We start from the raw sequence: 25,885 nt of genomic DNA on the forward strand, positions 1-25,885 counted from the left end.
TGTGTGGAGAGAGTCTTATCTATGTAGTGCCTAGATGGCTGAGTGGGAGATGTAACACTCATGCAAGCCGGTAGTTCTTTAGTTTGTAGTAGCTATTAGAAATAGTAGAGACATCACCTTGCCAACAAAGGTCCGTATAGTAAAAGCTATGGTTTTCCCAGTAGTGATGTATGGAAGTGAGAGCTGGACCATAAAGAAGGCTGATCGCCGAAGAATTGATGCTTTTGAATTATGGTGCTGGAGGAGACTCTTGAGAGTCCGATGGACTGCAAGAAGATCAAACCTCTCCAGTCTGAAGGAAATCAGCCCTGAGTGCTCACTGGAAGGACAGATCCTGAAGCTGAGGCTCCAAGACTTTGGCCACCTCATGAGAAGAGAAGACTCCCTTGGAAAAGACCCTGATGTTGGGAAAGATGGAGGGCACAAGGAGAAGAGGACGACAGAGGACGAGATGGTGGGACAGTGTTCTCGAAGCTACCAGCATGAGTTTGACCAAACTGTGGGAGGCAGTGAAAGAAAGGAGGGCCTGGCATGCTCTGGTCCAGGGGGTCACGAAGAGTCGGACACGACTAAATGACTAAACAACAACAACAAATTAGAAATAAAAAGAGTTATGCTTCACAGCCCTCTTCCACATTATTTATACTCTGCTGAGTCTGGTGCTCACAATGCACAGTTGTGAGTCCAGTGCACTGAGACCTGTTTTCCAGGATTGGAAGGTCTCTGAATGAGCTCCAGTCGCCCAGCCCAGTCGGGGCAGAACCAGTTATTGAGCCCAGTCGCTGACATTGGTTGAAAGGCGTACTGACAGAGTCTTCAAGCAGTTTCAGGGGCATATTTACCATTTATCTCCCCCTCAAAACCCTTTGGGACCATGTTGCTGTGCCTTGAAGTCACCTCATTCTGGGGGCATTGTGGGAGAGAACAATGGCGGTCAGCAGAAAAGAAGAAGAAAATTGTCCAGCTACCAGCTGCAAGCATGTACCCCAAAACAGTTTGCCCATTTTTACTCTCCCACAGTGTAAAACTTTAAAAAAAACACCCAAAAATGTAGAAATAATTCTAACTTCTCTACTCTGCAGTGTTAGTAGTTTGTTGAATTGGACTTAAAGGCTTTTAAAAATGCCAGGCTGAGAATAGCATCTAAATGCTGCTGGTTTAGATTCATGACAGATAGGACTTCACCCAGGAGGGATGAATACCGACCCTGCCCAAAAACGCATTTTTCCTTGCTTTGGACAAGGAAAACTAAAGTTTCCTTTTTTGTAAGCTGCTTTGAGACATGTGGTGAAAAGCATGGTGTATATTCTAAAAATTTAAATAAATAAAAGCTGAAGTTTTGTGTCATTTACAAATTTGGGACCAGCCAACAACAGGAAAGTTTTGAAGCCTGCTTGTTCCTGTGTGCTGTTAATTAATCAAGACAAATGAGAAATAAATGTGTCCATCAAGACAGCAATGTTCCTTAGCTATCAGCATTTGACCTGGCATGTCCCACGTGGGTATAAGATCTTCACTGTGTTTGAAGATGGAAGTGGTGAGAGACCAGCCTGGAAGGGCAAGTTGGCTGTATCCTGGAAGGCAACTCATCCTCCTGCTCTCTCATTGATATCTCAGGGCCACTATTACTTTGCAGTTAGCTGAGGTCTCAAAACATATCTGGCATTTCCCTATCACAAGGCAGAAATTAGAAACATAAATAACTGAGCCCAAAACAATAAATACTGGTATATCAATATATATTTGTAGAAATTGAGTGTCTTCTTCCATCCTCCTCCTCCTCCTCCTCCTCCTCCTCCTCCTTCTTCTTCTTCTTCTGTGATCACTTGAAGCCGAGTAAGATTGTCTTCCATAAACACGGTTTTAACAATGAGTCCGTAAGTGACTGTGGAGGCCAATTCTGGATCCACACGTCCTTCCACAGTGGGGACATTGGTTTCCGGGTGGGAGTTGATCACAGTGTGGATTTGCCAAGCGTGCCTTCCTCTTAGCATGTTTCTCCCTTGCGCCCTGAGTTTGAATGTATTCAAAGCCCATGACACCTTTGGTAAAAGCTGTTCTCCAATTGGAGCACTCGCAGGCCAGTGTTTCCCTATTTTTTGTGTTTATACTACGTTTTTTAAAATTTGCCTTGAGACAGTCTTTAAACCTCTTATGTTGACCAGTACGCTTTCCATTTTTAAGTTCAAAATAGAGTAGTTGCTTTGGAAGACGATAATCAGGCATCTACACAACATGACCAGTCGAACGAAGTTGATGTCGAAGAATCATTGCTTCAACACTGGTGATCTTTGCTTCTTCCAGCATACTGGTATTAGTTCGCCTGTTTTCCCAAGTGATGTGTAAAAATTTTCGGAGACACTATTGATGGAATCTTTCAAGGAGTTGGAGATGGCATTTATAATCTTGAAGACATGAGGTCTTCCTAGTAGTACATGTGAAAAGGATCTTGTGGTCTTAGAAGACCACAAGCTTAACATGAGTCAACAGTGTGGTGATGATGTTGATGTAAATTTAAATTTGCATACCTCCCTATACCCAGAGGTCTCAGGGCAGTTCACAAGATAAAAATCACAATCGCTAATGCTATTCTAGGCTGCATCAACAGAAGTATAGTGTCCAGAAATAATAGTCCCGCTCTATTCTGCCTTGCTTAGACCACACTTGGAATACTGTGTCCAATTCTGGGCACCACAATTTAAGGATGTTGACAAGATGGAACATGTGCAGAGGAGGGCAGCCAAGATGATCCAGGGTCTGGAAACTAAGCCTTATGAGGAATGGTTGAGGGAGTTAGGTATGTTTAGCCTGGAAGAGAGGAGACTGAGAGGAGATATGATAGCTATTTTCAAATATCTAAAGGGTTGCCACATGGAGGAGGGAGCAATCTTGTTTCCTTTTAATTTCAGGTCTGCACTCGATGTGTAAACTTGCAATAATAAAACCTGAGATTTTTGAAAATTCAAATGTTTCTTTTATTTTTGGTTTCTAGTTTCATAGAAAACAAAAAGTAAACTTTGATCATAATCGACTTTGTACATATTATTAACTTCCATAGGAGTTAAGCTTCCCTTTCTAAAATAAATATTTCTGTTTAAGCATAGAAAATTTTACATTAAAAACCAAGAAAAGGGAAGAAAAATAAACAGGGGATTTCTGTTTGCTGTTGTTTTCCAGTCTGAATGGCGGAACATTGCTCAATCCTCTAAATGGTGCCATGTTAGCTAATTGGTACAAGACAGTTTGGCAAGTTGCTTTGCTGGAAAAATTAACAAATGACCTACATCTGATTAATGCTGTTTACGTAAGCAAAGATGAAATACAAATGCATATACCAGCAGCATACAAAACTTTCTGGCTGCTATGAACCTTGTGGACTTGAATTTTGATACAGTCGTGCCTTGGATCCTGAAAAACTTGTGACTCGAACGTTTTGACTCCCAAATGCTGCAAACCTGGAAGTGAGTGTTCCAGTTGGCGAACATTCTTTGGAACCCAAATGTCCGATGAGGCTTCCGATTGTTTTTGAACGGTTCCAGGAGTCGAACCGACTTCCAGAATAGATTCCGTTTGACAACCAAGGTACAACTGTACTTCCTAATGGGTTTTGATGACAGATTAATGTTTTGGTTTGTTTTTTTTACTTTTGACTCCCCATGTGTCCTCTAAGAGATGTAGAGGGGTTTGCTTTGTACCATTAAAATTGTGTTAATAAACAATTAGACATTAGTGCTAGGGAGAACATAGTGGAATCCATTTTATGCCGCAGCAATAGATAGCATTTCAGCAATGTTTTTTAGAAATGTGTTCAATGCATATCAAAAAGTGGGGTTCAAATAAAAAAATCCCTCAAATGTTGACTATTTTTAATGACTGCTACATTAACAGTAAGACAGCACTTACAATTTTTGTAAATAAAACCTGCTGTTATTTGGCACACCTGTGGAACACGTGATGTCAAAGAGTCACACTTTGATGTAGAAAGCAGCAGCATTAAAACTGCACTGTGGGACACTGTGTAGTACGCAAGTTGGAACGAAATAGAATTGCAACAGCCGTCTATTGCTCTTGAACTCCATCTTGACTCTTCAAAATGCTCAGATCTTCGCACAGCTCCAAGATATCCTTACGCAGTGTCCATGACATCAAAAACCTTCATCACTATAATACAATGAAAAATATCAGTTAATAAGCATATTTTGTAGGTGCAACGGAGCGTGTAATGGTGCATCTCTGATGATTCTCACATACATTTCAGTCATGTTTCTCTCCATGACAACCGCAGTTGCCAGAACTCCTTCTAGTGTGCCTGTTAGAGGCTCTGTCTGCACAGCTCCGTTCAGTTCTGTAGCCCATGGTCTTGATAACCTAAAAATAAGTCAAGATATTTACTGCTGAATAGTGCTTGTATTTCATATCGTTGTTTTGCACTATGATGTACTTGTGAAGGACCAGTGTACAGTACAGAACTTCCCTTTACAAAAGGTATGATCTTCATCTACCTGTCCAAAGGCAGCTACATACAAACCTCCATTTCCATTCACATGAATATCATTTTCACTCAGGTGGGAATTGTTGGCCTCCTCTTCCTCTTCCTCTTCCTCCTCACTTGCTGGCTCTGCCACTTTCATCTGAAGGTTCACCAGCAACTTCGCTTTGGGAATGGTGGCAAAGTCTGAAAAACGTGGGGTGGGGTTGCACAGGTCAAGCAGCCGAGCAATAATTCACACTGGCCAGTGGACAGAACAGAAAAGCATCTCGAGTAAGAACTTGATATTGTATGTTATTTTTAAATCTTCAAAAGGTATCTAAGTGTGGGGGTGGGAGGTGGACTTTGAAGGACTCCTGGCTTTAGCCATAAGAAAACAAATTAACCTACCTTGTGGCCCATGTGGTCTCCGGTTCATCCAGCTGGGGTTCCCCCCCATGACCCATGGCCAGCACAAGTGCTTGAAATTTGGAGGCTTTCTTTTACGTGGCACTCAGTCATTCCATCAGTACATTGCTAAAAAAAAACCCTCATGCTTTGCATGCTTTAATTGAGATTCTACAATGCTCTTCTCACCACAGAACATGAGTTAAGTGTCTGGAAACAGTGGTGATTGGCAGAGGAGAGCTGTCTCTTATCCAACCCACTGTTTCATTCTTCAGCAGGACTCTAACCCAAAGGTGAACTTCCTCTCCACACCAATACACTTCCTTGACATGGTGGTTCTGACATGGTGGAATGGTGCCTACTGAGCACATGACTGCAGTGTTTAGGAAGCATGGCCCTCTGTTGGAAGGCTGATCTACCAGTTTTCCAGAAGAAGCAGAAATCCAGGAATACACACAAAGAGAAATCACAGAACCACAGAATTGTTGAGTTGGGAGGTACCAGGAGCACCATCTAATCCAACCCCCTGCAGCGCAGAAATCTGTTGCCCAATGTGGGGCTTGAACTCACAACCCTAAGATTAACTCACACGCTCTAATGACTGAGCTATCCTAGCTCAATAATCATTGTTTCAGTAAATGTTTTACTTGATGAGGTACAGTGGTACCTCAGGTTAAGAACTTAATTCGTTCTGGAGGTCCGTTCTTAACCTGGAACTGTTCTTAACCTGAAGCACCACTTTAGCTAATGGGGCCTCCCACTGCTGTGCAATTTCTGTTCTCATCCTGAAGCAAAGTTCTTAACCCAAGGTACTATTTCTGGGTTAGCGGAGTCTGTAACCTGAAGCGTCTGTAACCAGAGGTACTACTGTACTCTCAAAACTAGAGCAACATGTTAACAACTCTTAACTAAACAGTTTCAATGCATACAATTATGGCATCAAACAAGCTTAAAACCACAGAAATTAGGAAGCTGCTGCAGATGGCTCTCCAGCATAAACTGAGAAATTGTACCACACCATTTCCCCCTTCCCCTGAGAGCTGGTTATTAGGTGCTCTGGAATCCTCTTCGCTTGGCAGTAACGCTATTTCATGGTCTGCCCCTGCTTTCTCCCCAAGGCCGTGGCAGGCAGTGAGACACCTTCAGCAAGCTTGAAGATGCCCAAAAGATCTTACCATGACATTCCTACACGTGTTAAAAATGCAGTTAGAAGCGGCTGCTTTCTATCCAGGTGGTTTGCCACCTGTGCAATGGATAGGCACTTCTGCCAGTAACATTTTAAAATTAATTTATTCGTTAAATTTGTACACTACCCTTCATCCTGGCACCTCGAACAGGATCGCTACTGAAGTAGAAAATACATTTGTCACAGAGACTTATTTTTTATTATTTTCAGTTTTTATACATTTCAATAATTCTACAATCATTTTAACATTTCAAACCTCGACTTCCTTCCCCTTCTTTCTGCAGTTCCTTAAATTTATTTTTTATATTTTCTGCATATTCCAAATTAACTTAACTTACTCATTCATCTACTTTAAATCTATAAAACTGCAGGTTATTGCAACAATCCTGCCAATGTTCTTATCTGTTTCCAGTTTGTTTGTTAATACTCAATAAACCATTTCCATTCATTTATAAAAGGTTTGTGCGTCATGAAGACTTCTTGGCAGGGCTGGTTAGAGGCTGGGGAGGATTGGGGCCAGAGCCTGGAGCCTGCTGGTCTGGAAGGCACTCACCTGGATGCTCACCTGGGGATGGGCCAAGTGGGCTTTTCTGGAGGGCTCCCACCTCATTGCCACTGAATGCTCCTACTGAGCTGCCTGAGCACTGCCTCCTGTCAGCGATGCACTCCCTGGGGAGGCACCTGAGACCAAATCGGGCCATGAGTGGGCCATGTTGTCTCTTCCTTCATCACAGTGTTGACTGTGATGGCAGCAACAGACCCAGTCTATGCCCAGGATCACCTGCTGCTTGGGATAATCACCATGCGAATGGCTGTTTCCATGCGCTCTTCATTAATCCCTAGCCATGTACCTTAGAGCACTATATGTACCTCTGAACCTGATCTATGCAATCTGCAGCCTGGTGTATGTTCGGGCGGTGTGGTGAATTTTGGAATAAAGCTTTTGGCAAAAACCAAGCTGAGAGTCTGAGTACTGTCCATGAGTGGAAGCCAGGAAAGGCTAGAAACAATCCTATGGGATTGATGCCTCTCCCTGCCCCTCAATGACTCAATTTGGATAATAATTAAAAAAGTTCCTTTCATGGACAAATACATGAAATGACTTCCACTCGGTTGGGAGACTGATGAAGCTTCGCATTGCCTGGGCTGGGGGCTCTGCTGAAGCTCTGACCAACTCTAGGGTAGAGGAATGGCCTGGCTGGTTGGCAGGATCACTCCTAAATGCTCTCCTGCATACTCAAGTTCAGTCAGTGCATTCCATGGGCGTAGCCAAAGGAGGGACAGGGAAGGGCAGATGTCCCCCTAAATTAATAAAAATCAATAAAAATACATTGCAAACTGTGGTTCTGCTCCCCCACAACAAAAAGCCTGCCCCCCCCCCCCGCCCAACAAAAATCCTGGCCATGCCCATGGTCAGTTCCATGGTTCTTTGGGGAGCTGAAAGTGACGCAGTTGCAAGGAAGGCAGCCGGAGCGTTGGTGTGGCAAGACCATCCTCTCGTCCTTTTCTGTTTTGCCATCGCTGCTTCTGCGCAATATCTGTTCTGCGAATTACTTCCACTGGTGAGGAGGCTTCTTACATTCTTCCCGCTAAGGAGTTCAGTACGCAGTGTGAGCAGTTTGCATGACATTTCGCAGATCAATTGCTTACGCTCATCCGACTCCAGGGTGAATTGCTTCTGGATGGTACTCGGGATCATTTTTATCAAGTTTTCATGGATGCATTTCACTTTGTACAACTTGCTATGTGGACAGAATTCTTGGAGATACTGTGTAAACACATGTGCTTAACCCCTGCCCTTTCTGAGCTAATTGGCATGCTTGGGAGATTAACTGAGCCAGAGGTTCTCAATGCCTCTTAATGTGAAGGTTTTATTCTCTCACTTCTGAAATAGGTCATTATGAGACAGTAGCAGCTGCCTGAAGTAAACAATATGGCAGGCTGTGAGGGAATGTTTCAAGGGGGAGTCACTTCACTGAGTACTGTAAGAGAAACAGCTTTGGAATGACTGGGAAAGAATTCTGACAAGGACATGTCCCTTCCCAGCTCTAGCTGGGGCTGGAGGTTGTGAAGGAGGACCCAGCGCATTCAATTCTGAGGCCAACTTCACCATCCTGGCCACCTGCCCCCACAAATGTGTGGCGGAAAATGCTTCTTACAGGCATGTTGCAGCTACCCCAAGGAAATCACTGTGCAAGAGCCACCAGGAGTACACCATACTGGTGTGGAAACTCCCCATCAATGTAAGAATTATTCCTTAGAAAATCAAAATTAAAGAACAATCAGCATGTGCATGTCTTATTGTAGCTAACACCACATTTTTGTCCAAACTGAGTTTGCTTTGTTTCTACTGAGTGCACAGATTAGGGAAGAATAATATTAAAATCCTAAGTTCTGTTCCTTTCATCAAGGCAGTTACATCTTGCTTTATTGAGCAATCTAACACCCGCCTATAGCAAAGGAAGAGAAAAATTACAGGAGAGTTCAGAGGTATGTCAGAGGTTCATGAAAAACCTTGAAGGCTCTGATCCTAATTCTTACTCAAGCAAAATTCCTTGTACAGTTGACAACCGTAGGTCCAGGCATCTGCAGAATGCCGTCCAATATAAACACTTGCTATGATCTGCATAACTTCAGCACTTTGATTCAATTTAATAAATGACAAAAACAAATTGCCATTGGTTTATGGAAATGTTGTCCATTGCAGAAAGGAGAATACTCTACTGACCCCTCCAGATCTATGCTGACTGCTTGTCCAAACCATTAATGAGCACCAGAAGTCCACATTTATCAAACATGCTGATTGGTAGGCACCATGAGAGCTTTCAGAGCAGTTCCCTTATTGCAGAAGTTCTAGAAGCCAAATCTGAAAGGCTCCTTTTGCCCCATTTCTTATTCCTGTTGCTTAGACTAGATGGTCTTCAGACACTAGGCTATGATCCAACCATACCTACATTTCTGTCATCTGAATTTAGATTTAATTAATTTATGTGCCTCAAGCAGATTATGGGTGTTTCTGCTTTGCCTTGACAACCCCAAAGAGAAAAGTCTCCATAACCCTCACATTGAGGTGCACTGAGGGTTTGTGATTTCCCAGGTATGGCAGTGGCTATCCAAAATGAAGCATGGAACTGAATCAAGAGTCCCAGGCTGTTAACAAATGGCACTCGACCAGTTTCCCTGCTCTTTGCCCTCCCTCAGTCAACAGGCTTAGTCTCAGTTCTAACTATCCTCCATTTTTTCTTTTCCTGCCTTCTTCCTGGTCAAACCAAGCCAGAGGAAATTTCTATATTAACAAACCATGCATATAAATTCTGAAGTCAGTAGTATGACATGCAAAATCCTTTCAGTGGCCCTTTCCATTTGAAACACTTCCCTCCAGCAGAAAAGGGGGGTTGATTTTTAAAAAGTTAAAGTGTCTGCAGAATGAAGGAGGCCAGAGCTAAAGTTGTGTCACTAGAGCTTCACATTCCAAAGGGTAGCAAAGACCTTGCACTCCATGCAAGCTTGAACTCGCTGATAGGCTCATGGCACCCAGTGGGGAAACCCCCAAATCTGTCTGAGGAGAGGTGCAAAGGAAAACCAAGTGCCAATAAACATTAACAGGGCCTGTTATCAGCCATTCTGTATTTTAATGCAGCTATAAGGACCTGGCTATGGAGGACGGAATCGGTTCCCAGTCAAATGGTTTGTGTCAGCCTGACACCAGACGCCTCTTTGTCTTCCTAAAAGAAAGAGGTTTATGGCCCCTGCCAAATTTAGTTTACAACCTGTGTCTGATACCAGCCATCTCAGCACACGTCTGAGAGAAACTTTCCTGAATTCCAAGGCTAGGACGGCTGTTACTTATAGGTGAGACAGTAAGGAAAGCTATGTATTACTATGAGGATTGCTTCACATTTAGAAAGCCCTGAGAATTGAAGAAGATCTCTTGGAAATCTTGAGCCATGAAGATCTAACATGCAGCCACAGAAAATGCTATGTTCCAGGACCTTTCCTACACAGAACTGTTTTCTGGATCAAAGTCAAGCCCAAAGGACCTACTGGCTCTCCTTGCCCTCACATATCCAAAGCAGTTGCATGTATGTTTACCAGACATCCCCGTTTCCCGGGGACAGTCCCCGGATTTACAAATCTGTCCCCGGACAAAATCCGTCCGCGGAATTTCCCCAGATTTCATTTAATGTCCCCGGATTTATATTTTAAGTGTTGTAGATTTACTAGTAGGGAATGAATGTTGCGTGATTGGTTCAACGGCACAAGACACATCATACATGTGGGGACTTCCGGTGAGGCAAAATGGCGGGCGCCACGGCAGTGAGCAGCTCATGAAGCCAGCAAGAGCCAACTGCGCTACCAGGCTGGCTCTGGGCTGCTGAGACTGGCACTGCCGAGGGGGAACCGCTGGACCCCCCTCCCCCACAACCCAAATTGAACCGGAAGCGAGAGCAACCAGCCACCCAGCCGACTGCCCAGTGGTGCTCTGGGGCCAACACAGGGAGAAGGAGGAGAGGAGAAGGAAGAGAGAGAAAGAGGAAGGAGAAAAAAGAGGGGAACCCTGACCTTGCCGCAGTGAGAGGTAAGGAGATGTGGCCGAGCCCAGGCCCTGCCTGAGCCTAGCGCTCCAAGAGAGCAGGCCGGCGCCCAGAGGAAGGATATTACTTTTTTAAAAAAACACCTTTTTTCTCTTTTTTTAAAAATAGTGTCCCCGGATTCTTTGAAAAAGATCTGGTAACCTTATGTTAAATGTCTGAATTTGGTGTGGGGGGTGGAATCCACTGAGGGCTACATTCCCTTGAGCATACTCTGTTGGGGTCACATCCTGGCAGTGAGCAGAGACAAAGTCAATTGTGGGTACCTGTCACCCCCTTTCCCCTCTCTGACACCCCTCCTCTCTCTCCCACCCCCACTGGAGAGGGGTGGGTGTCTATTTTCAGAGGGCTTCCCCCCCATCCTGCACATTCACACACATTCTTCCATCACTGTTTGGGCTCCCCCCCATCCCCCCTACTTCTGTCCTCTGGGCTCCCCCACCTGAATGGAATCAGGCCAAGATCTAAATGTTGCTCATTCCTGGTCTGAAGTAGGGAGATTAAATATTGGTTGATAAAATTTTAGTCTACAAAGATATCCTTAACAATTTTAGTGATGGTTTTCGGAGATCTGATGCATCCAATGTGCAAAAACATAGCAAAACTGTGTTTGGTGTATGTCAATGTGCAATTTAAGCAAATGATGCCATATTTAAAATAAAACAAAATCATAAAAGTATCTTATATTTACATAAAAGGTAGTAGAGACAGAAGTTAAAAGTAAGCATTGTGCATTGATGATAAATGAATAAAGTAACTGAGGAAGAAATAGAACACTATTGGCATTCACTATTGCAGCCTGCTTTCCAGAATGCCAACAGGAATGGTGCCCAGTTTCTGACTAAAAACAAAAGACAATAATCTCTCCAAAGATCAGAAGGCAGATAAAATGAGAAATCTTGCGGGTTCACACCAAATGAGTGAGTGGAAGAAATTCACGCAAAAGCAAGCAATTCAGTATTTGAGGAGACTGGATATCTCCTTTATAAAGTGTCATGATATATATTGCTATATGGACACACACACATAGCAACTTCTCTAAGAAAAATAATAATTGACTAATCACCAGATGAATCTGTCAATTAATAAATTACAGATTTCTAATTATTTTTTAAGGCATACTGTCGTGTTTTTCCAGAACAGAGCTGAAGACTTATAAACAAAAGTAAAGTACTATAGCATCTATGTACGTGAGATCCATCTGAGCCAGCCTTAAGCAGCAGAGCCTGCTACTTTGAGGGTTTTAAAAATTATTATTTGCAGGACCTACCGGCAATGCCAAACACTAAGGAGGGAATCTGACCAACTGCCAGAGGAACTTGGCATTTCTGGGGCGAGAGGGAAAACAAATGACAGCCTCCCATTTTTGAGGATTTGAAGATACTGTAGAGAACTGAGCTGCACTGCAGATGTGGCAGACACAAAACCACATGGCCGGGTACAGGAGTTGGTGGGGCACCTGAACTCTGCATGCTGGATGATATCTTCTGCTTTGTGAAATGGGACTTCGCCTGCCCCCCACTCCACCCAAAACTGGTTCTGGATTTTCTCCAAACCCTGAGGAGCAGATGTAGGAATGACAAGGTGAGTGGGGAGTTCTATTGCACAAGTGGAAGTCATTCCACTTGTACAATTACCACATTTTTTGCTCTATAAGACTCACTTTTCCTCCTAAAAAGTAAGGGGAAATGTGTGTGCGACTTATAGAGCGAATGTAGCCTGCACAGCTATCCCAGAAGCCGGAACAGCAAGAGGGATTGCTGCTTTCACTGTGCAACGATCCCTCTTGCTGTTCTGGCTTCTGAGATCCAGAATATTTTTTTTCTTGTTTTCCTCCTCCCAAAACTAGGTGCGTCTTGTGGTCTGGTGTGTCTTATAGAGCGAAAAATACGGTATTTGGTTGAATACAGCCCATAGTCTGCACAATGACAAATGTCTTGTCTCATTTTTATTTGGGTACAAATCGGTGACATCCCTACATTCTGACTCTAGAAGAAGCCCAACTGACTCAGCTAAGAAACAAAACACCTCAAAAGTCAAGGGACTGTTCTTCAGTAATTGCAGGGGTCTATTTTTTATTATTATTTTTTTAAAGAGAGATCTCTACTGAATATCAAGAGAATAACACATAGAAAACAAACAGAACAAGAATGCAGCCCCCAAAATAAAAGAAAAAAGGGCAGCCCCCTCCCTCCCTCTAACTCAGATACAGGTGTAAAATAACAATAATGAGGAAACAAAATAATACAGTTGGGGAGTGGATGTCCAGAAGCAGCCTGAAAATGATTATTCAAGATACTATGGTTTGAAACTATCAAGAGTTTCATATGGCTGCATAGTATGAAGACCTGCCCTCTTATTTCTAGTAGTGTTAACACAGAATCACAGAATCAGTCATACCACGCTGATACAGAGAGGTCTTTTTTTAAAAGTTGAGGAGTCTATTTTTAATAGAACCACAGAACTTGAACTGATCCATTGGTTTGAGGCTGCATGTACGTTATGACACGAGAAGCAGCTACATATGTGCTAATAAGGAACCACTGAAGTGACAGATGTTGGCGTCTCAGACTTCAGCAGCCCCCTGTGCGACGCCAACTGAAATATACTCAGAGTCGCAAAGTGATTTCATGCTCTTTATTCAGCTCATAGTGGTGAGGAGGAATGAATGAAAGTCCCCTCACAGTATCTGCTTTATATACATTATTTACACAATGGGCTGCACATGATTGGCTAATCCCGGAATTCTACTGTAAGCCAATCAGGTTGTGGATTCACTTCTATCTGGAGCAGGATTGGGTGGTTCCTGCCAACCAATCATACTGCTGCATTGTTCTAGGACCAATCAGACTGCTGCATTCTGAATCCTATTGTTCTAGGACTAATCAGACTGCTGCAATTTGGATCCTATTGTTCTAGGACCAATCAGACTGCTTCAGTTTGGATCCTATTCAACTCAGTACATAACACCAACATTGCCCCCCGCTCCTCTCAGTCTCCGTTCTAAAGTATACTTGTTGCACCCTCGGCAACACCCCCAAGACTCTGTGCCCCTAAATCTGTCTCTGACCACTTCCCTCTGCAGACAAGATGTCAGGGCACAGCACCTACAGGAGGGGTCAGCAAGCTTACTGCACCTCGGGCCGGTGTCTCCAGCGCCGACTGCGCGGTGGGCCGGAGGGCGGGGAGGGCGTGCCCATATGCGTGCGCACACACTATTTCCGGCGCACTTCTGGGTCAGAGGAGCACTGGAAATAGCTTGTGCATATGTGCACGGACCTCCTCCGACCCGGATGTGCACCGGAAATAACACTTGCGCATGCGCACAAGCTATTTCTGGTGCACCTCCGACCCGGAAGTGGGCAGCTGCACAGCGCAGCGCCAGTAAGAGCGGGCGGCAGGGGTCGCCGCGGGCCAGACAAACGAGTCCCTCGGGCCTTATCCGGCTCGCAGGCCTTAGTTTGGGAACCCCTGATCTACAGGTAGCAATGGATGCCCTATCTGTGAAAAGAGTCACAGCTCCCCACAGCATATCCAGTGCTTGGAAAATGTGGCCTTCCTTCTAGAGAAGCCGCCCAGCCACAACGAGGGAGGCTATATCTAGGCTGGCATGATAATCTGGGAAAGTTTCAGTGCAAACACCCCTCAGGGCCAGGCTGAGGATGTCTGCAATGAAAAACATTGCGCGCCCTCCTTGCCTTGCGCCTGACTTCTGCCATCAAGAGCCACAGCCCTGGGCAAGAGGAAAACAACAGGCTTCTCTACTTCCACCTGAGCGCAATGAGGCAGCGGGGGGGGGGGCGGCAGAAGCAACAAGATGTGGGAATGGGGGGTGCCAGCTTCTCAGCTCATCGCAGGTCGGGAAAGTTCAGCTTTAGTTTCAGAGACAGAAAAATTAAATAGGCTTTGTAGTGTTTATTAAATTCCCTTTAATTATAGGACTGGGCTAACTGAAGAGCCAACTGAAGACAGTTTAATTAAAATAGCTGTTGACTGATGGTATCTTCATATGTTGTAAGTGAACTGGAGCACTTCAAAAAAGGAGGGGGAAGACACAGAAACTCTGCAGTGTGGCAAACCTGTTCCCATTTATTTCAGAGAGAGCAGATGGGAGAGCCAGTGGTTTGCTCTGCTGACACTTGTTGGAGGATAACCAGCTTTGTCAAAATGGGTGAGCGCAACACTGCCACCTAGTGCTGATACGTAATCAGAACAGCCATTTTGTTGTGTTATAATTCAAGTATTATTTTTATGATGACAAGCCACTTCAGAGCATTTTATTTAGAAATATATTAATATAAGCTGCTTATAGACTGCCTTAAAAAAAAAAAGCTCCCACGGAAGTTTTACAATGCAGATAAAGATGTAATAATACCACTGTTGAACATGTAAAACAACAACAATAAAAGGTTAAACCAGTAGATGGCAGAGCAGGATATAAAATCCTATAATAATGAGAAATTGAAGTTCACAATTAAAAGGCCTGGGAGAATAAAAAGGCTTTGGCATGACAACAAAGCTACATCAAGCTAGGCACCAGGCAAGGCTTCCTGCGGAGAGTATTTTATAACCACCAATGCAGTTTTGAAAACATTTTTGAAGGCAAGAGACCCTTGTCCCCAACCCATATCCACCAACATTTCTCTGATGAAAATAGGGACATTGTATTCTACATCAGGAAGCTTCTCCCACGTTTGATCTGCCACACACATAGACACCATGTACCCACATACATTGCTCACCTTGAGCCAATTGCCACCTGCCTGCCTAACCCACCTCACAGCAGTGGCATAGCGTGCAGGGGGGGCCGGCCGCACCGGGCCCAACATCTGGGGGTTAGGGTTAGGGGGCGCAAATCCACAGGTTAGGGGGCGCAAATCCATGGGTTAGGGGGCGCAAATTACTTGCCTTGCCCCGGGTCTGACAACCCACGCTACGCCACTGCCTCACAGGGTTGTTGTAAAGGAAAAATATCTGAGGGGAGAGATCATGTACAACACTATCAACAGATCAATGGAATGAAATAAAATTTTACCTGTAAGCTGCCTTGAGTCCTTGTCAGGGAAAAAGACGGGTTAACGATATGAATGATCAGGAACATACCAGAGAGTTAATCCTATTGAACTCAGTAGGACTTAGTTCTGCGTAAAAATGCTTAGGAATACAGTGTAAGGCTGTGCAGTCTTTACCCAGTTACCTGGGAGTAAGCTCCATTGAATACAGTGGGACTTACTTCTGAGTAGATAGGTAAAGGCTTGTAGTGTAAGGCTCCAGTTACAATAAAGAAATAAACACTCCACATATTTCCTTTAAAATGTCTGGCTGCTGAAGAATTTAAAGTGAATTGGTTACATTTTCCTTCAAAATTATAGGAAGGGCTTCGTATGGCAGTTTCACCATTTCCTTCATTTGGTGCAGGTATTTTATTTTTGTATAAACAGGACTCAGTTTGTGCACCTACACGCAGCAAAGTCTCCTGTTTCCAAAAAGGACAGGAGCTGGAGTGTCTCATCTCTCCACCTCTTTTAATCAAGATGAGGAGGGGAGGAAAGGGGAAAACCAGGAGATTCCAGGATTAAATCAGAAACTGGGATGGCTTTTGTCATTCTAGGACTGTCCCTGGAGAATCAGGACACTTGGAGGGTATGCCCCCACCCCAATATGATGTATCACTATAGACAAACCTGAAAGTTGCCGGAGCACGGTTCTCTAAAGTGTGCTTCGTTTTTCTGTGGTTAGCCCGCAAAATCTTGCAGAAATGGAACAAGACTCGTGCCTGCTCTGAGGCAAGAATTGAGCCAGAAGGCACGAATGGCCTAGCTCAGTTGCCCCCTTTACCTAAAAAATCAAAAGAGCATTGAGCAGATTGCTCCATACAGCAAAGCAATTTGATTGTCAGGTGTTGCTTTTTAACTCCTTGTCCGAGCAACTCCTTGTCCTCTGAATACCACTCCAGCCATCCCATGCCAAGTTCCTTCAATGGCTTATTTTTTACCTAGCACAAGGAGAGATCTATGAAAGCAGGGAGGAATGGAAGCAGCAAGAGCTGGGGCCTGCCAGCCTAGGTTGGACATCAGTGCTGAAGGGCAGAGGCTCCTCTCCATTCCTTACCTGTGAAATGCACTTGCACACATGTATGATCTGAAAGTGTGCAACAAAAACACTTTGCACTTCCTCTAGGGACAGAGTGTGTACCATTCAGTCATATTTCCTTCTTTTCTGGGAATGGAGGAGAATGAGCCATGTTACCCAGACAACCTTCTATTGAGTACAGTACCCAAGACTGCTTGGGGTTTTGTCAGCTACATCATGGAAGCAAATGGAGGAGCAGACAATTGAGAATGGGAGAACAAGGCCCCCAGGAAAACAACTAGGGGATTTTTTCGCCTCCCTCAGTTTGTAGCTACTGGTTACTCTTAGTGTCCTGTATTAGTTATTTACTTCAGAATGTTTCTGCAGCCTTTATTCTGGGTTCCTCCTGAATAAGACAGCTCAGCCTGAACTAGCAGTTCTCTAAGGAAATTAGAAGCTAAGCTGCCATACTTGTAACAAAAAAAGCTAATGCTATTCTAGGCTGCGTCAACAGAAGTACAGTGTCCAGATCAAGTTAAGTAATAGTCCCACTCTATTCTGCCTTGGTCAGACCACACCTGGAGTACTGTGTCCAGTTTTGGGCGCCACAATTTAAGAAGGATGTTGACAAGCTGGAACGTGTGCAGAGGAGGGCAGCCAAGATGATCCAGGGTCTGGAAACCAAGCCTTACGGGGACTGCTTGAAGGAGCTGTGTATGTTTAGCCTGGAAAAGAGGAGATATGATAGTCATCTACAAATACCTTAAGGGCTGTCACATGGAAGATGGAGCAAGCTTGTTTTCTCCTGCTCTGGAAGGTAGGGCTGGAGCCAGTGGGTCCATGTTACAAGAAAAGAGGTTCTGACTAAACATCAGGAAGAACTTCCTGACAGTCAGAGCTTTTCAACAGTGGAACTGTCTCCCTCAGCAGGGACAGATTTAGGGCTGTGTGAACAGTGTGCATGTATTGGGTGCTGAGAGGGCCTGGTAAGCAAAGTGCAAGGAAGGTGTGAGGGCTCTTACGGGGTCCTGGAGTCCTCCTTCATTCTTCCCAAAGCCTAGTTAGCACTTTCCCAGCTTTGGGAAGGAAGTGGAGGGCTTTAGGACCCTGCCAGAGCCCTTACGCTTCCTTACCAAAGCTGGGTGCCTCCTTACCTGTATTTGAGAAGGCAACATGAGGGCTGGAGGGGCGCGACAAATTTTGGGCTTGCACAGGGCACTATGGTACTCAAATTCACCACTGCCCTCGGAAGGTGGTGGATTCGCCTTCTTTGGTTTTTAAGCAGTGGTTGGATGGCCATCTGTCATTGATACTTTAGTTGAGATTCTTGCACTGCAGGGGGTTGGACTAGATGACTCTCGAGGTCCCTTCCAACTCTACAATGCCATGGTTCCATGATCTTCAATAAGAGGAGGAAGAGGAAGAAGGAGGTTATGGCTGTTGCCTGTATTTGTATTACCTTCCTTTCACCAGCAGTCCCAGGCAGTGGCATAGCATGGGTTGCCAGCACCCGGGGCCACACAATGGGGGTGGGAGGGAGGGAGACGGATGGAGTACACATGCGCATTTACTGCCTAATCGTGTTCACATCACCCAGGAGATTGCAGTTGCAGAGATAAGAAAAGAAGAGTCATTCTGTTGTCTGAAGAGGTCACTTCCTAATTTGCATGTAGAAGCTGTTTTCAACGGAGCCCAGCAAAGGAGGTGGGCAGCTATATTGGGGCAGTTCCGAGTGTTGAAATTCTGTGCCCACTCTACACCAGCAGAATTGAACATTAGAAACAGGAATAGGGTGGGTCTTGAAAATCTCTCTCTCAGGTATCAAAACTATTCCAAAGAGGTAAGTCTTCAGCATATTACAAAAGCTGCACCGTAAGGGTGCCTTCCCCCAAGTTGTGGAAGTGAGAAAAACTTCCACAACTTGGGGACTGCCACACAGAATGTCCTCTCCTGGGCTGCTGCCACCCCAAACTTCATAGGAACTAGTGAGAAGGCCCCCTCTGCTGACCTTAACATGGAACCTCATGTTACATACCATCCCCCTTGCGAACGATGCGGGTTACAAGCTCCGCTCACCCGGAAGTAGATGCTCCCAGTTGCGGCCTTTGCCCCAGGATGCAAACGGAAGTCATGCGCCAGCAGCACAGCAGCAACAGGAGGCGCCATTAGCAAAATGCGCCTCATGTTATGAGCGGTTTCGGGTTGAGAATGGACCTCCAGAACGAATTAAGTTCGTAACTGGAGGTACCACTGTATTGTAAGGAGTGCTCTAAGAATGGACTGTGATCCATTGTTCTACAAACTTTTAAGAAGTTGAGTTTTGGTGTGGAGAAATGAAACCGTGTGACAACCCAGACAAGGCTTCTGTATTGAAAAAGCTGCTATCATGTAAGCATAGGTTGCCATGACAACATCTAGCACAGCTGATGTCTCAGTACCGTCTCAGTATCACTTCCCTGTCACTTCAGAGTTCTCTCCTTTCTACACGCAGCATCTGAACATCCAGTCTTAGGGCTCAGCCTGAGTGCAAAGGCCCAGCTCCTTCCACCATCCCGACTTACATGCCCCCTCATTCCTTTAGTTCAGGCACTTCTGTTCCACAAGCTCCTTTCTTTTCCATGTGGGTCAGTGCTGGGAGGGTATCCAGCTGGAATGAACAGTAGGGTGGAAGCTGGAACCAGGGTCAAGCTGGGTCATGGAACTGGCAGCTAGCCAAGCCCATTCTCACAGTGTGCCCCCCAAATAGAGTCAATCTGTGGCACTGCGACCCTTGCCAGCACAGCAACATCAGCAGCCATGTGCATTAAGCTTGCTGCCTTATTTATTTATTTATTTGTTTGTTTAAATTGTATACCACTGCATCATTTTTTTAAAAAAAAATCAAAGCAGTTTACAGCAATAAAATAAAACCATACACTAAAGCCCATTGAAAAAGTTAAATACAGACATCTATGAACCATTGTGGAAAGATGTACTCTTAATTGCCTGTCTAGGCCTGGCAGAGTAGAAATGTTTCCAGCAGGTGTTTAAAAGTTGGCACAGAAGGCGCCTGCTGAATCTCTGTTGGCAGAGGATTGCACAGCCTGGGCTGATGACACAACACGCTTGGTTTCTTGTTGCTGTCAAATGAGCCTGGCCAACTCAGGGAACCACCAGTGATGCTCCTGCGGATGGTCTCAGTGATCAAGCTGGGACATAAGGGCTGTTTGAACCCTGAGGTTGTTTTCAGGCGCTCTTAAAACAAAAGGCCACTGCCAACCAGGATGTGATTTGACAGGAAAAAAATAAACACACAAAGACTGGCATAAGGAAATGTAAAAGTAGATAACAGGGGACTAAAGAAATGAAAAGTGGAGAAAGGAGAAGAAAAGGAGACATGTAGCTGATAGGAAAATTGAAAGTGTACAGAGAAGGTTCTCCATGGCACCAATTGATATGTGAAATTCCTGCCTGTCTCTTCACCAGAAGCAATACTTGCCAGAGCAGCTCTGCACACTAGAGGAACAGAATGCAGGTCCTGGGAGTGGGAAGAACCAACCGACTCAAGATTGAGCACAAACACAAAGCCCCAACTAGATGCAACACTGAACTGCAAGTCCCACGAGTCTTTTCTTCTTCTTACGTCCATCACATACTGTAAAGTTTGTTCTGCATTGCACAGGACCATGTTGAATCCATTTTCTGTGCATGAAAAAGAAATTGCCTCAAGCTTTCATATTTTGAGTTGCATTATATATAATTATACTAACTTGTGGTGATGGCTTTTAATTATGGAATTGTATTTTATTACTTATTTTTTGCTATTGTGTTTTTATGTTTTAAACATTTTCTACGAGCCTCCTCACAAGGGCAGAATCCCTTGCAAAATAGTAATAATAATAATAATAATAATAATAATAATAATAATAATAATTTATTATTTATACCCCGCCCATCTGGCTGGGCCTCCCCAGCCACTCTGAGCGGCTTCCACAGAAAACAAAAATACAATAAAATATCAAACGTTAAAAACTTCCCTGGACAGGGCTGCCTTAAGATGTCTCCTGAATGTCAGGTAGTGGTTTATCACTTTGACATCTGCTGGAAGGGCGTTCCACAGGGCGGGCGCCACTACCGAGAAGGCCCTCTGCCTGGTTCCCTGTAGCTTTGCTTCTCGCAATGAGGGAACCGCTAGAAGGCCCTTGGCGCTGGACCTCAGCGTCTGGGCACAATGATGGGGGTGGAGACGCTCCTTCAGGTATACTGGACCGAGGCTGTTTAGGGCTTTAAAGGTCAGCACCAACATTTTGAATTGTGCTCGGAAACGTACTGGGAGCCAATGCAGGTCTTTCAAGACCGGTGTTATATGGTCTCGACGGCCGCCCCCAGTCACCGGTCTAGCTGCCGCATTCTGGATTAGTTGTAGTTTCCGAGTCACCTTCAAAGGTAGCCCCACGTAGAGTGCATTGCAGTAGTTTAAATAGGTTTAAATGCATTAAATAAATACGAGTGAATAAAAAATATGGGGTGGAGGAAGGATCCTACAACTGATTGTAATGTACACCTTGAGCAGGAGTCAGCTCATATTTCTTCAGCGTTTTTATTTCCCTCTGTCTCTCTTGATAGTTCCTGTCAGTGGCTTAAGATGTGTGTGGCTTAACAAGTGGCGTTCCGCCTGTGACTCTAAACCTGGCTACATCTCCACGGCCTTCTAGACATGATCCTCATTTGCCTGGGTGTCAAAGATGGGTGTCTGAATATCCTGAGAATATGTCCTGATAGGAAAACTATGGACAGCGTATTTAAATCAAAATGACACTGACAACCAAGTCAAAAACATCAGCGAATATCACTTATGATTGCCCATGGTTGTATCCCGGGGATATAACGTCAAAATTAACTAATTAATGATTTTGTATTTTAGCTCCATGACAAAACAGACCACCACAGCAAAAGGACTTCCAGAATCCTCCACTGTCAAGGACTGCTGATCTTGGTCCCATGTGGTGAATGACATAGGCACAGTCCCACAGCCAAGAACCTTCTGTGAAGAACTGCTAACCACTGCTCCACATGATGAAATGCAGAACAGCAGATCCTCAGAGAAGAACCTTCTAGATCCAGCCTGGTCCTCACCACGTTTGCTGTTAGCTCCTCCTAGTCAAGAAGGAATATAAGAGGGCCTGTAATGCCGCTACTTAATCTATTAATGGCACTGCTCTGATTCCAAAATTAAAGCTAGATACAGAAAGTCACACTTCCATCATCTCCACAGAAAGGCAAGAAGTTGATGCAGGACAGTATCAATATAATGTAAAGGGTAAAGGACCCCTGACCGTTAAGTCCAGTCATGGACAACTTGAGGGTTGTGGTGCTCATCTCGCTTTACTGGCGGAGGGAGCTGGCGTTTGTCCACAGACAGTTTTTCCAGGTCATGTCGCCAGCATGACTAAACCGCTTCTGGCGAAACCAGAGCAGCGCACAGAAACACCGTTTACCTTCCCGCCAGAGTGGTACCTATTTATTTACTTGCACTTTGTGCTTTTGAACTGCTAGGTTGGCAGGAGCTCACCCCGTCGCAGGGATTCGAACCGCCAACCTTCTGATCGGCAAGCCCTAGGCTCTGTAGTTCAACCCACAGCACCACTCGCGTCCCTTTTCAATATAATGTACTACATTTTAAAGTCTGCATAGTGACAGGAGGAGGAGATTGTTCAAACCAGATCCACTTCTTTGCCATGCCCCCCCCCAGGCATGCCCTATCTTTTAGCAAGTCATAGTCAGCTCCTTTCGATATAGCAATGAATTTACGGGGGGGGGGGGAGGGAAAAAAAACCAGCAGCATCAATACTGCAGATTCAGCTGCCAAAGGACAAGAACTGCATGCTAAGGTGAACTGGCATTCAGGTTTTGAGTTTACTTTTGCAAAAATAGAAGGGGGAGCTTGCCTCCTTGTGCCAAACCTCCCTGAAACTCCAGTTCTGTTTCCCAGACTTCTGTTGCTGCGGCCATGGCTTTCACTCATTTTGGAACCAAGAGCAGTTACTGTACAGGTGACAGTGCAAAAGTAGTCACCCCATTTTTGTGACTGCAAGGCAACCATCACCATAACCAGACAGAACCACTGAAGATCTTCACTCCTGCAACAGGCAAGTGAAGAAAATGGACTGCATAGATGTACAAACATAATTTGGGGATTAATGTCTGCCATTCATGAACAATTATCCAATCTGATCAGAAGAAGTAGGAAATGAGATGCAATCCTGGAGACTGAATCAATTATTATCTGCAGTGTTGAAGAACTTATTTGTTTTGTTATATAGCAGCTACAGCTTGGAAAATTTTGTATTTGTGTTTTGTAATGCTTTAATTTATACACATATATCCACATGTGCTTTCATTTTTAGCTGTCTATGTGTATTGTAATTATCCATTATTTTTTATTTTGTTCCACTTGGGTTCCTGTCACTTTGTGTCTTTCAAAAGCTGTTATTCAGTTATCTATATTCCACATTCTGAAAGAGGTCAAGAAGACTTTTCCAATTCTTTTCAAAGCAACATTTATATTTCAGAAGTTTTTTTCTTTTGGTCTTTCCTATCTCTCTCACCTGTAGCTGATGTGAAGGTTTCTGGAAACTCAACTCGGTCATTTTTCTCTAACAAAGCATGTTTTCTAGTTCTAATAAAAGCAAATAATATACAATGAAAATACAGTTTTTGCAAAGCAATATAGATAATATGCAGTGCTACAAAAGGCCTTCCACTTCTCAATTTACGGGGCATCATCCATCTGCAACATGGACTGCATTTGCTAGGAAAGTTAAATTTAGTCTCAGCAGAAATCCTGGCTACAAACTCTCATGAGGCAGAAACTACAGCCACATGTCACAGAAGTACAGGGAATCCAAGAGGAAAACTGTGCTGCCAAACCAATAATCTCCAACTGACCAACCTACAGTATTTCTGCTTGAAACAGCCAATCAGATTGGAAGCTATTTTTCCTTGCAATTATGATTTGAAGTGGACTAAGTTGCTTCATCCACCCTGACTGAAGCTAAGCCTACATCCCTGGCACAGGATTATATGTTAAAAAAAAAAGAAATACAACTTTCCACCAAATTAGAAACAGGCAACCCCATCAAGAGCCTGTTCCTCCCCCCGTGACGAGTGAGACACCAAGGCACTGCCTGGCCCCTGCTTGCTGCCTGCTTCATCAAATGCTGCAATGCAGTGGCATCACAATGCACTGTGTGAGCAGAGCAATGCCTGCTGGAGGGGGTGGGGTGGGAAGGGAAGGCTGCTTACTCAGCAAGGGGCATTGCCCGCTTTTTTCTATGACAGGCAAGGCAGCCAAACAGCCCAGGCAAGCAACAAGTAAGAACGGCTAGAGGGCTCAGAAGGAGCGGCCTGGGAGATGGCTGCCACTGCCCTCAGCATCTGCTGCCTGAGGCAGTCCGTTTATTCTGCCCTAGGAGAAGGCTGTCCCTCAGCAGAGTGCTACTGGGTGTCCATTTGTGTGTTCCCTGCTCCTCTTCCAGCACAACCACAAGATTGGAAGCATCAGCTTTCATCTTCAGCCACCTGCAGTTTGTGGTTTTGCTTGAATGAGGACAAACCGTCACTGCAGTTAATTTAAACCATGGTTATCTGAAGAAAGATCAAACTACAGTTCCTGACCCTGGTTTGTTCAAATAAAGCACAGTTTAAACTAGTGCTATTTTTCTAGAAAAAGAGGGGCCGGAACTCACCATGAACGCCTCCCTTGTTCTCTCAATAGCGTCTACCTGGGTTCTGGCTGGGAAAAAAGCCCTGGTTTATATGAAAAATGGATTATTAATAGGTAAAAATTTAACATTACAATAGCTTAAGATTAAAGACTAGGATAAACAAAGAGGGTAAGGATTTGCTGAACCAACAAACTGAACTGGAATACAAAAAAGGGAGGCGTGAGGAGGTCTGGGAAATAAGCTAATGAAAAATAAGTAATGGAAAAAATGAGTTGTTTTTAACTATTTTTATTTTGTATTTTCTTACTTTTTTATTTTTATTTTGTAATACTTTGAAAATTTTAATAAATATCTTATAAAAATAAAAAAGGGAAAAAAGCCCTGGTTTATTCTAACCACGTTTCCCAGTTCAGTTAAAATGTCATGTTGTGGCTCAGAACTTTCCAAACTGTATGTTGCAACACGTTAGTGTGTCGGCTGCGGTGTGCAGGTGTGTCACATAAACATTCCCTGTTCTCCTAACCTCTGGTTTGCTAGTCAAACTGAATTACTGTGTTGCAAAATGATGCATGTCCATAAACTGTGTCACCAACCTGAAAAGTTTGGAAATCTCTGTTGTGGCTCGTTGAGAACAGAAATGAATGCTTACAGCCACCTCCTTGCAGCTGCTCTAGGGACTCACATACCAAACACTAAACTATGGTTTAGCATTATATATAAACAAGATCACTGACACTTTAGACATGCTCTAAACAGGAAAAATATCTGCAGGTCAAGATAAAAGGGCCAGATCTAATTTTAACACTTAGGGAGCATGTCAGAAGAAGGGCCTAGTTATTCACCTGTCAGCATGGGAATCAGAAGTTGCTTGTGTAACTGTCTTTTAATTTTTGATGTAAGCATGTACTCAGAGAAATTAAATATTTTTAAAAGGAAAATCCAACCCGTGTTGGGCATTTCACCTTTGTCTTTGGAACCACACATAGAAAGTTTTAATGAAAGGACTAGTGCTGTGCTGTTTTTATTGTGATTACCCTTGTGTTTTTAACACTTTATATAGTTTTAATTCAATCAATGTTTAATTAATAGTTTTAAATGACTGTTTATTTCCCCAATGTTTTTAGTTGCTGATATTTTTGTCTGTAAGCCGCCTTGAGTCCCTGTCAGGGAAAAAGGTGGGGTAATAGTAAATATATATTAAAAAGTGGCACAGTTATTGCCTCTTCTCCTACACTAGAACCCAAATTGGGATTCAAAAACTCCTTAGGCATCTGATCAATCATTTGCTCAAGTGATCATCTGAGGAGGGGTGGCTGTGTGCCCAGCACATGTTGCCTATGCGCATGGGAAAGTATGGTCTGGCCACACTCTCTGCTGGCAAAAGGCCCCTGGAGCATTGCCCAAGGGGGAATTTGGAGCACAGGCCAGAAATGGCCAGGCCACCTCTGGCCTA

General features: G+C 44.2%; 1 protein-coding gene and 1 long non-coding RNA gene across 4 annotated transcripts in view; both read right to left on the reverse strand.

The window, feature by feature from the left end:
* NRG2 (neuregulin 2) overlaps positions 1–25,885 on the reverse strand; it is a 137,287-nt gene that overhangs the window by 104,162 nt on the left and 7,240 nt on the right. The gene's annotated exons all lie outside the window — the stretch shown is intronic.
* Positions 3,101–5,526, reverse strand: LOC309538917. The gene is made up of 3 exons (XR_014222500.1): positions 4,529–5,526; positions 4,252–4,368; positions 3,101–4,161 (listed from the first exon to the last, which is right to left on the reverse strand). It is a non-coding gene; the product is annotated as an uncharacterized lncRNA (long non-coding RNA).

The sequence above is a fragment of the Podarcis vaucheri genome (assembly GCF_965113315.1).
Source record: "Podarcis vaucheri genome assembly, chromosome: 8".
Taxonomy (NCBI): Eukaryota; Metazoa; Chordata; class Lepidosauria; order Squamata; family Lacertidae; genus Podarcis; species Podarcis vaucheri.